The following is a 10,483-nucleotide window of genomic DNA, read 5'->3' as shown; positions in this document are numbered from 1 at the left end:
ACTAAATTAAAAAACACCCCAATATTATTTACTAACCCCTCTACTAGCTACCAAGACGCTGGAAGAAGCTCACGAATACGAAGCTTCTGAAAACGATTTAACATTTTCAGATTTCTCGATACTTGTGTATACACAAGTACGTGAATCTACAGACGCCTTTGTAAAAAAACAATATGTAATGATTATTCTTAGCAGGTCTAATGGCTTAAGTATTTAGAGTTTTTGTAAGTGTTTGAAAAAAGGGGTTTTTTAACTTTTTTTTCAAAGATTCCGTAAATTATATATAACAATAACTGTAATTAATTTAAACTTGATGATTTATTCATGTGTTAAAAAATACTTTGTATTTCAAATATGCATGCCTTACAAACATTAATTCATAAAAAAAAGTTTACTTTTTTCTCAATTTTCTTACGAATATTATATTTTATTAAATCACGAATTGTACAAATTGTGTAAATTTTTTAACTTCAAGTTACAATAATTATACTAGTTATTTATTATAATCAACAAAAATGTATAAAAAATAATTAATTTGGAAATAAAACATAAAAGAGTCTTTCATACTCATTAATTGCAAATTACCATGCTTATAAAAACATTCCTGAGTTTGCATTATTATTTTATAATGGTGTATTATTATTTACAATTATTTATATAAATGTAAACAACAACCACTATATAAGTATATTTGACTATATATATAATTACAAACACAAATGTAAGGTGAGCTTAAATGAATTGTATTTCATCTGGGCTCCAGATAAAGTCAATATCTTCGTCCAGACTCGGAAAAAATGTAATATTCTTCACACAGACTAGAAAAAAATGGCACAGTTTTCGTCCGGACTCGAGAAAAGGGCATAGTTTTCGTCTGAGCGCGAGAAAAGGGTATAGTCTTCGTCCAAACTCCGGAAAAGGGCATAGTCTTCGTCCGGGATCCTAAAAGGGCATAGTTTTCGTCTGGAACAGACAAAAGGGCATAGTTTTCGTCCGGACTGCGGAAAAAGGCATAGTCTTCGTCCAGGCTTCGAAACAGGGCATAGTCTTCGCCCGGGGCGTCGATATAATAGACGTAAAAATTAATTATTACTGGTATTTAAGGGGGCTCCTTCGCGAAAGTCCCCAAACAGAGATATATTATTTCTTGTAAATAAAAGTCTACTGAATTTAATGGTGGTCTAAATTATATTTCAAATGGGTCAAAATTTTGAGAGATCCGAGCTCAAAGTTGTAACTATTAGCACGTGTTCCTATGGGGCAGCGTGAAAAACAATTTGTTTTCGTTTATAATAAACCTAAATTAAAAGTCCCAGCAGACTGAATATATACGTTTTGTAGATGAAGTCTTCCTCTGTAATATGCTGTTTTAAAAATTGTGGATAAAGGACCATTTTAGCGAGATATTTGTGATGGAAATAAATAAATAGTGTCCGGGAGGTCAGGAGGTCACGTGGGTAGCAGACGTACTTGTTCACGACATATATATACCATATACCTATACATTACATCGCTATATTACACCAACACAGGTGGTCTGGTCTGGTGGTGTACCCTCGTATGCACTAGACTGGTCAAAACAATAATTAATTTTTCGTACAAAGTTAAACTGCACACATAAATATCATTTTTCCCACTTCATACGTTATTAAAAATATTATAATGATTTTCAGACACACTTGTTTATTGAAAAACAAAACTTTATTTTTTGTTTGTCTTTGACCTCAGCAGTAGTCGTATGAGCCTCCTTAACGCGAGACTTAGAATAAAAACTTTATCATCCAATTTTTCACCAGGTTTTATTTCTGCTTCTAAATTATGTTTAAATAATATTGTTATACGTTGTCTAGTGCCATTGCACAATTTATCGAATGTACTCAGGTTTCTTATGAACATAACAATAGCATCTACTTTAAAATTTAAAACATATGGCTGTAATGCTTCATGTATTCTATTTACAGTTCCTATAAAAAAATTTATGTTTATATTTCCATCAGTACGATCATTACTTTTATACTTTGCATAATCTATGCATTATGTTCGTTTCCTTTAATACACTTCAAAATTTTATTATTTAAAATGAATGAAAATTCGTTATAAGTTGCTGCAATTACTTTGTTTAGGCAGCTATTTATACCATCTCCATAAATTTGTTTACAAAGATCATCAGTTTTCCATCTTTGTGGAATTCTGAAAGACATTATAGTTTCATTTCCATTGTCCATTAACAATAATGAAAATTTTAAATCTGTACACTACATATTACTTGTAAATTTTTATAGTTTTACAGTGTTTCTATAGAAATGAATACCTTCTAGTTTCACTAAATGTAGAACTTTCACACTTGTGCTTTATCACTTTGTCTAAAATCGCTTTCTAAAATTCCACAAAATGAAATATTATTATCACATAAATCTCCCGAAGTTCTATCTACTATTTTCAAAGCTTTTTAGAGATCATTGTATCTTTGTTCCAAATAATAACATTGACTTCTCGTTTTTTTTTAATCAGCATTGTATTCCAAGAAAGAACTTTCAATGTTATTTACATCTAATGGTAATCAAAATACTTAATGACTTGTCATTCTTTTAGGTAATAAAATTAAAGCTATTTCGGTCCAAACAAAAAAAAATCAATGTTTTGTTTAAAAATGTTTTTCCAGAACCTCCTGGACCATCAATAAAATATAATTTTGTATCACTGTTAATACTTCCATCCAAAATTATTTTTTGATCACCATTTAGGTTAGCAAATAAATCCTTAAAATTTGTTTCTAAATCAATAACAGTTTTATTGTCCTCAATATTTTCAAATTTTACTGTTTCATTTGGTTCTTTTAATCTACAATTGTTACATAAACTTCCTTTAAATTTGAAGATTTCATTTAAATGTAATAAAGCATTATTTTGTTTATCGTCTTTGAAATCTTCAATAAAAAATTTTTGGAGTGATTCCCACATAGACTTACCACAAACAACTTTAGATATTAAAAACCATGCGAAAAGTGTTCTCAGTTAGTATGACAGCATTACGTTACCAGTTTCTTTAAATATTTTATAAATTTTAGAGCCGTGTTAAACTTAACCTTAAGCAATAGCAGTATATCTAAACATACTCTAATGTACGTTATCCAGTGTTTTTAAACTTTTAAAAGATTTTACTCCACTTGCATGATTTAAAATTAATTTTAAAAAAACACTCAGAGTCCTTATGTGACACTAAATTTAGTCGCCGTATCGTTAAATTACGTCTAACTCTTTCTTTTTTAACCCAAGTTTTTACCGTCGAATTGAAACAGTAGTATTCCGGAATATTCACGTATCTAATTTTTTTGCGAAACTATCTATTTTATTTTATTCAAACTAAGTCGTTAATGCTGTTTCAAAGTCTTCTATTGCTTTAAACATTTTATTTTCTGAAAAAACTTTTTTTTGTATTTTTTAAAATATTGACTAATAAATTAAATACAGAATGACTACGTTTATATAGACGGAACACTCGCAATCGCCATGCTGCTTCCATGGGGCTGAAATAGTGGCCATCTACATACTGTGATATTTCATCAAAAATTTCTATATCGTCTTTTTTATCACTCGTATTTGTTTTCGTTATTTTACGTTATGCAATATTTCCTCCTTCATGAATATAATAAAAAATATCCTTTATACTTAAATAGATGCACAATACTTAGCATTTATGTGGCAATAATATTTCGTCAATAAAAATAGATTGCATGGTACTACCATTGAATTATCAACTAAAATTTTTTCGTTACTATTTTTTAATTCTATATATGTGAAAATCACATCTTTCGTCACTTTTTTTGTAATTTGGTTATCCAATTTTTATTAAAAAAGTATGATTAGTGAACTAAATCGAATACTTTTTTGTACAAATTTTATGACTAGTAAGATATGGACTATCTTTACCATGAAGTCCATGAAGCACGTGTATAATAACTAATTTTTGTATTTGCGAATCAAGTGGAATTCCTACTAAAATATTTTTATCTATGTCTGTAGTAGTAAATAATTTGTTAATTAGATGCAATGTTACAATAATATAAAAAATGAAGTAATTCTCTTCTTTTAAATTCAATGGTAAACGTAAACAATAACTTTTCCAAAAATATTGTGTTTGATTATATCGTCCAAAATTAATTTGAATTTTGTATGAAATAATGTAACAGTTATATTTGGTATATCTTAATAATGATTTTGCATATGGGAAGAATCACGTCAACTGCCCTAGTGGTGCTGCGCACAGCCTGAGCGAGCGTAAAACACAATGTTTTCAACCCGTCGTTTCGGTCTCAAATCGTTAATAAAAAAATTATTATAACTCATACTCTTACGTATTTTTTTCCTTAGCTTTCTAGTGGTGGCATTAGTTTTTCGAAATCCTGCCTCCATAACCTCGAAGAATGCAAAAGTTCAAAAAACACGTTATATCTTCATGATCTTCAACTTTTGGCATTTTTTGGACTATCTATATCAAAAGATAAGACTTTTTTACGTAGATATCGACAATAAAAAAGAGCGGTTTTTCGTTTTTACGTAGTGTTGAAACGACGAACGAGACAGTGCGAGCCACTGCGGCCGCGCGCTATCTGCTACGATTAGATTGGTCTTTTTAGCTGTATATGTACTGGCGATGTAAACAATTGTTATTTAACGAGGGTTTGCAATGGATCAGTAACAAATTTTTTGATAAAATTTATTTGTATATTTAAGAATTTTATAGTAATAAATAAATAGTAATGAATGTCCGTAAAATATTCAATACTTACATTTTAAATGTATTCAATACTAAAAACACTGATGTTTTACTTAGTTTTTGGCTTCTTTTTAGTTACACTCGTTTTAGATCCTTTTAATTTTGGGAAGATTTCATATTAATTACTTAAAGACGTCTTCTTTAGCATTAATTTGTTATCCTTCATGGGGCTAATCCCATAATATTTCAGTGTTCCTGGAATTGTTCTTGCACTAGAAATGTGTTTTTTTAGTTTTAAGGCAGTTTTTTTATATTCACATTTGCTACTAAGAAAAACTTTCGTTTCTTCACAGTGATTTTTTGCCCAGTTAAAAAGATCTGCTGTTAAAATGTGATTGCCTGCAGAGAGTTGCAAACTCGTCCTTCTAGCGCTTTATGTTCGCTCCTATTCCATCACACGCTTCCCTCCCGTGAGTGGTAGCGTGGAAATACCACTCTGCTGGAATTCCAAAATTTTTTCCGTGATTCAAAAGAAGATGGAAATTAGTTTTTTTTTTTTAAATGTTGTGATGCACCATCACTAACGTAATATGTTTTTTTTTGGATTAAATTCTTTTTTAAATAGTCAAAGATGATTTTTTGACAAACGAATACGGCAATTGTGTCATGTGAAAGGTTATCAGATATCACTGCAAAGCTTTTCTGCCTAATTTTGTTAATTTCCTTATAATACAGAACACACGTAAATATCGTCACTTGGTCATTATTCCAGTGGAATGACTGGGTTATATTTTGAAACATGAACAGGTGATTCTCCCCGAAATCGAAGCTTACTATAAACTCACCGTCAAATAAATTGTTTTTTTTATTTTTTACGAATGAAGATTTTTTTTAGCAAAATAATCATGTGTTTTTAACTTCATTAATTTTTCGCTAAGTTAATCCAAATATTTACGAATTTGCACTGTATTCGATGTTATTGTGCACCGATCAGTTTGCGCCCATAATTCATAGCTTACTTCAAAAACACCTTCAGCTAATTCTATGAATCTAATAATAAACTCCGTAGTTTTCTGAAATTGGGACAATCTAAACAATTTTCTAAAAAACAATTTTCTGAAGGATTATTGTAAACAATAGTGTTTATACAGTCCGTGAAATTTTTTAGAGGTGTGCCCATGGATTTAGTCGATTGCTCTAAATTTATTGCATCAAGCATCAATTTCATATTTTCGTGATGCACGCATACGCAAACATTGTGTGTACCACTACTTTCGGCTAAAATACAGTGTGGAGGCCTGAGCTACACAAATTTCGTTAGACCCAATTTGACGTTCTCATTTTCGTCTTTAAATAAAATAAATAATTCATTTAAATTTCCGAGTAGTAATCGTTTTTCAACATGCACCCGTGTACCATCATCCTGTTTGACTGAAACATAATCTTTTAATCCCAGCATTAAACGATTTACACTGTCATTCTCATAAAAATTTTTTATGCAGTTCTTAACGTTAGCAGATAAAACATTTCCCTTTTTTATCGTTTTTGATGTAAGTATGCCATGTTCAGAAACTAAATCTAAAGCTAGTCTACGTTCTCTTTCCGTGCAACCAAGTTCTTCCATAAGATCTCTTCGGTTCCAAAATTTCGGGGCGAGAGTGAGCAACGTGATTCTTTGTCGCTTATAGTTTGATGATGCAAATTTCTCTGTCATTTGTTCCAATACTGCGATGCCTGCTTTACAATATTTATCATCTTCAATTTTTTTTAGATTCATACTTACAATCCTCAACCTTGCACTTTACACAAATCAAAGCATCATCTCAAATAAAAGGAAAGGTTTCTGTCAAAAACTACTAAAATTTAACCAGATTCTTCTTGACTTTGTGATTATCTATATTCAATGGATTACAACATTTTACCATCTTGAGTAATTATTATTAGAAACGAGTTATAAAAAACCAAATCACTGCTAAAATAAACAATCGATGAATGCGTAAGGATGAAGCTCACTTCGATTCTCTGTTAAAATCACATAACCTACGTAACAAAAGTTCTAAACAAAATTACATTGAGAATTCAAAATAGTACCAAAACCTAAAAACTTTCAACTTACGATAGCACAATCTTGTGTTTTAAACATAATAAACATTTTCATACAAAGCAACAGCCAAAAAGTTTCTTGCAATGTGCAAATCGCCACGGTTAGGTATGTTTGTTTACATCCAGTCAGAGAGACGGTAGCAGACAGCATGCGGCGGACCCGCTGCCAGCGCAGCCGCAGTGGCTCGCGCCGTCTCGTTCGTCGTTTAAATACTACGTAACAACGAAAAACCCCTCTTTTTTTATTGTCGATATCTACGTAAAAAAGTCTCATCTTTCGATGTCAATAGTCCAAAAAATGCCAAAAGTTGCAGATCATGAAAATATAACGTGTTTTTTGAACTTTTGCATCTTTCAAAGTTATGGAGGCAGAATTTTGAAAAACAGATGCCACCACTAGAAAGCTGAGAAAAAAAAACGTAAGAGTATGTGTTTTGATAATTTTTTTATTAACGTTTTGAGACCAAAACGACGAGTTGAAAACGTCGTGTTTTATGCTTGTGCGATATACCTAGTACCTTCGATGTATGTTGAAAGTAAAATGAACAAATTTCCAACTTTATCGTTTTCAAAATTTTTAGAGTTATTTAGGGCAGTACGCATTACGTGATCTATTAAACCTTAATAATATTCAATTCTTAGAATTTTCTGGTTATTGCGAAAGAAATTTATTCTATTACTTTCTATCGTAATATATACATGCAAAAAAAATTATTACGTTAATCTTCTAGCATAAGGTATGGGACTAAAAGTTTTACTATTTGGTCGATAAGAAGTTCGATATAAGTAATATCGAAGTAACGTAAGATTTTCTGCTCTAAATAAAAATGTTTGTATATCGTATGTATTCCATCCCACATCTCTGACTGAAAATAATAAAGAAAATATTATTAGATTGACATGCTGTATTCGGTATACAGCATTGATAATGCAACCTATAAAGGTGATGATAAAATAGATGATAATATTTATTTAAATTTTTTCTTAGAAATGTTAAACAATATTCCGTGAAGGCTTGCTACCTCATGAACTTAAATTAAAAATAGGTACAATACTAACGTTAACTCGAAATTTAAGTATATCAAACGGCTTATGTAACGATACACGATTGCGAATTACGAAACTGTTGAAGTATAAGGTAGAAGGCAAAATAATTATGGAAGAAGAAATTAGTAATAAAGTTTTTATTACAAAAAATACATTAAATACCGAAAGTACTTCATTACCTTTCATTTTATACAGAAAACAATTCCAATTAGTAGTAGCATTTGCTGTGACTATGAACAAGTTTCAAGGTAAAGTTGCAATAATGTGGGATTATTCTTGAAAAAACCTTTATTTTCTCATGGTCAATTGTACGTGGCTTACTCAATAGAGTTAATATTTTAGATATTGTAAATATAGTTTGGAAAAAGATCTTTGGTTATAAGTTGTAATGTATTTAATAATAACAACATGATTTGAATATGCTTATATGTATGGACAAAATTCATTACTTTATAATACATCCCATGAATGTATATTGTGTTCATCTATTGTACCAATTTCAACATTAATTGAAAACAGAATAAGAGTAGACCTAAATATTCGTGATTTGATAGGGCTTTATAGGTTGGCTCATAAAATAAGTCGTCTTAATGCGAAACTTCCACGGTTCGTTTTAATGATAAAATAAATATAATTCAAGTTTACGTATGTATTAGTTTTATTAACACACATACAAAATAATTTAATACATACACGTAAGAATTAACAATTTACACATGGTTTATCGTAAATGCTAAAAAAAAAAACCTTAGAGTACTAAGAACTTTACACTTACAAATAAATTGAAATACAATTGTTATAAATTGGTTTCTTACCATACTCTTAGTTGTATAAATGGAATGGTTAATAATTATCCGTATGTATAAAGTCTATCTATTTGCCCCCTGAGTGATGTGGAAAAATAGATGTAAAAAAAGTTTATTGAAAAAAAAGTCTTGTTCTTATTAGTTAATATTCTTCAGAAATAAACATTTCTACAGTACAAAAATATATATGACACATTATTTTTATGATGTTTAAAATTGTATTTTCATTAAAAGACTTTGAGTAAGACATGAATGAATAAATAATCTCTTAACAGCCAATATTAATGGTTTTATATGGTGGAATGTTGCTTGGAATGCTCCACACAATTAACTATATAGTATAACAGTTAACTTTATAATGAAATATATTATTATGATAACGCTTTGCGTAACGACCCCCTATTAATCAATTATAACTTTAAATTTCTTCTTGACAATAAAATAATTCATGTCGTTGAGACAGTTTCGTTTTTAAGTAATTTAATAATGAAGCAGATTAAAAGTAATAGATTAATTCATATATGACACGTACTCGTCTGTATACACATCCAGGTCACAGTAAGACTGTATGATCCCTGTCATGTTCCTTAAATGTAATTTGAGGGTGGTGCAAGGGGTTGGCGGTGGGGGTCACGGAAAAATGTGCGGGATCTGTGGGGCTGTGGGGGGGGGGAGTTGGAAAAAACTGCAACGCGCTAAAATAAGTGAGAAAATGTCAGATTTTTACATTATTTCGTTGGAGACGTTGGGGGTAAATGGGGGTCCATGGGGGGGCTGTGTGGGGTTTACGTGAAATGCCCTACCGAGATACCTATATAATAAAAGAATATATATATATATATATATATATATATATATATATATATATATATTTATACAGCTCTCATTAATTCTGTACTTGCATGCAGTAAAAATAATAAATTAGTATTAATTTTTCGAACGAAGTTCTTTACGTCGTGTTACTCGGGGGGCTGGAATTTTAAAACCGACAGATTTTTTTTTTTTTGGAAACGAAAGTGGTTTCACCCGAAGTCTTTGCCTTTCAAGTTTCCCCCCTTACCCCGTCCCCCTCACCTACTGTTCTTTACACACTTCCCCTCTCCCCACTATATATGTATATCTGCCAACCGTGCCGTGTTACTCTTCTGCACACCTTTACCCACCATTCCCCTCCCACTCCCAAGCAATTAATTTTTTAACAAATTTTAATTTTATTTTCCCACAACAATTTTTATTTCACTTTGAATTTTTTCTTCTACAATTCTAAAAAAAAAAAAAAAAAAAAAAAAACCATTTTACACTAAAGAGATTTGAACCCTCGACCTCCTGCACATGAGTCCAGTACCTTATCCACTCTGCTACGAGCGCTGCCGACTAGAAAAACTCGGTTTCTTGTACTTATCGTGCGGTTCGTAACTATAATATTCCATTTTTATATGCATTCACTGATACTACATTTAATTCATGATAAATTGTGTATTTGTGTTAAAAAAAAAAAAAATTCTATTAGCATAAACATGGTTATGTAGATTAAACATAATAAGGCGCGTTATTATGCATTAAATATTTGTATTTTATGCATTTGATGCATGAAATACCAACCGATTTTTAAGGCATTTTTTTGGCATTACAGTAATACTAATAATTACTGTTATAAATAAATTATTTTATAAATAAATTATTAAAATAAACATATACGATAGAGTTGCGAAACGTATCAATGGTTTTTAAGATTTTGAATTCGACTAACTAATTATGTTACAAAGTCACATAATTATATAAATTAAAAAAAAAAAAAAAAGGGAATGAAA

Source organism: Copidosoma floridanum, unplaced genomic scaffold, assembly GCF_036245765.1.
Source record: "Copidosoma floridanum isolate Cflo_tuat_1 unplaced genomic scaffold, Cflo_Japanese_pri ptg000031l, whole genome shotgun sequence".
Classification (NCBI taxonomy): domain Eukaryota; kingdom Metazoa; phylum Arthropoda; class Insecta; order Hymenoptera; family Encyrtidae; genus Copidosoma; species Copidosoma floridanum.
The sequence above is the reverse complement of the archived record's forward strand: the minus strand, read 5'-3'. Positions refer to the sequence as shown.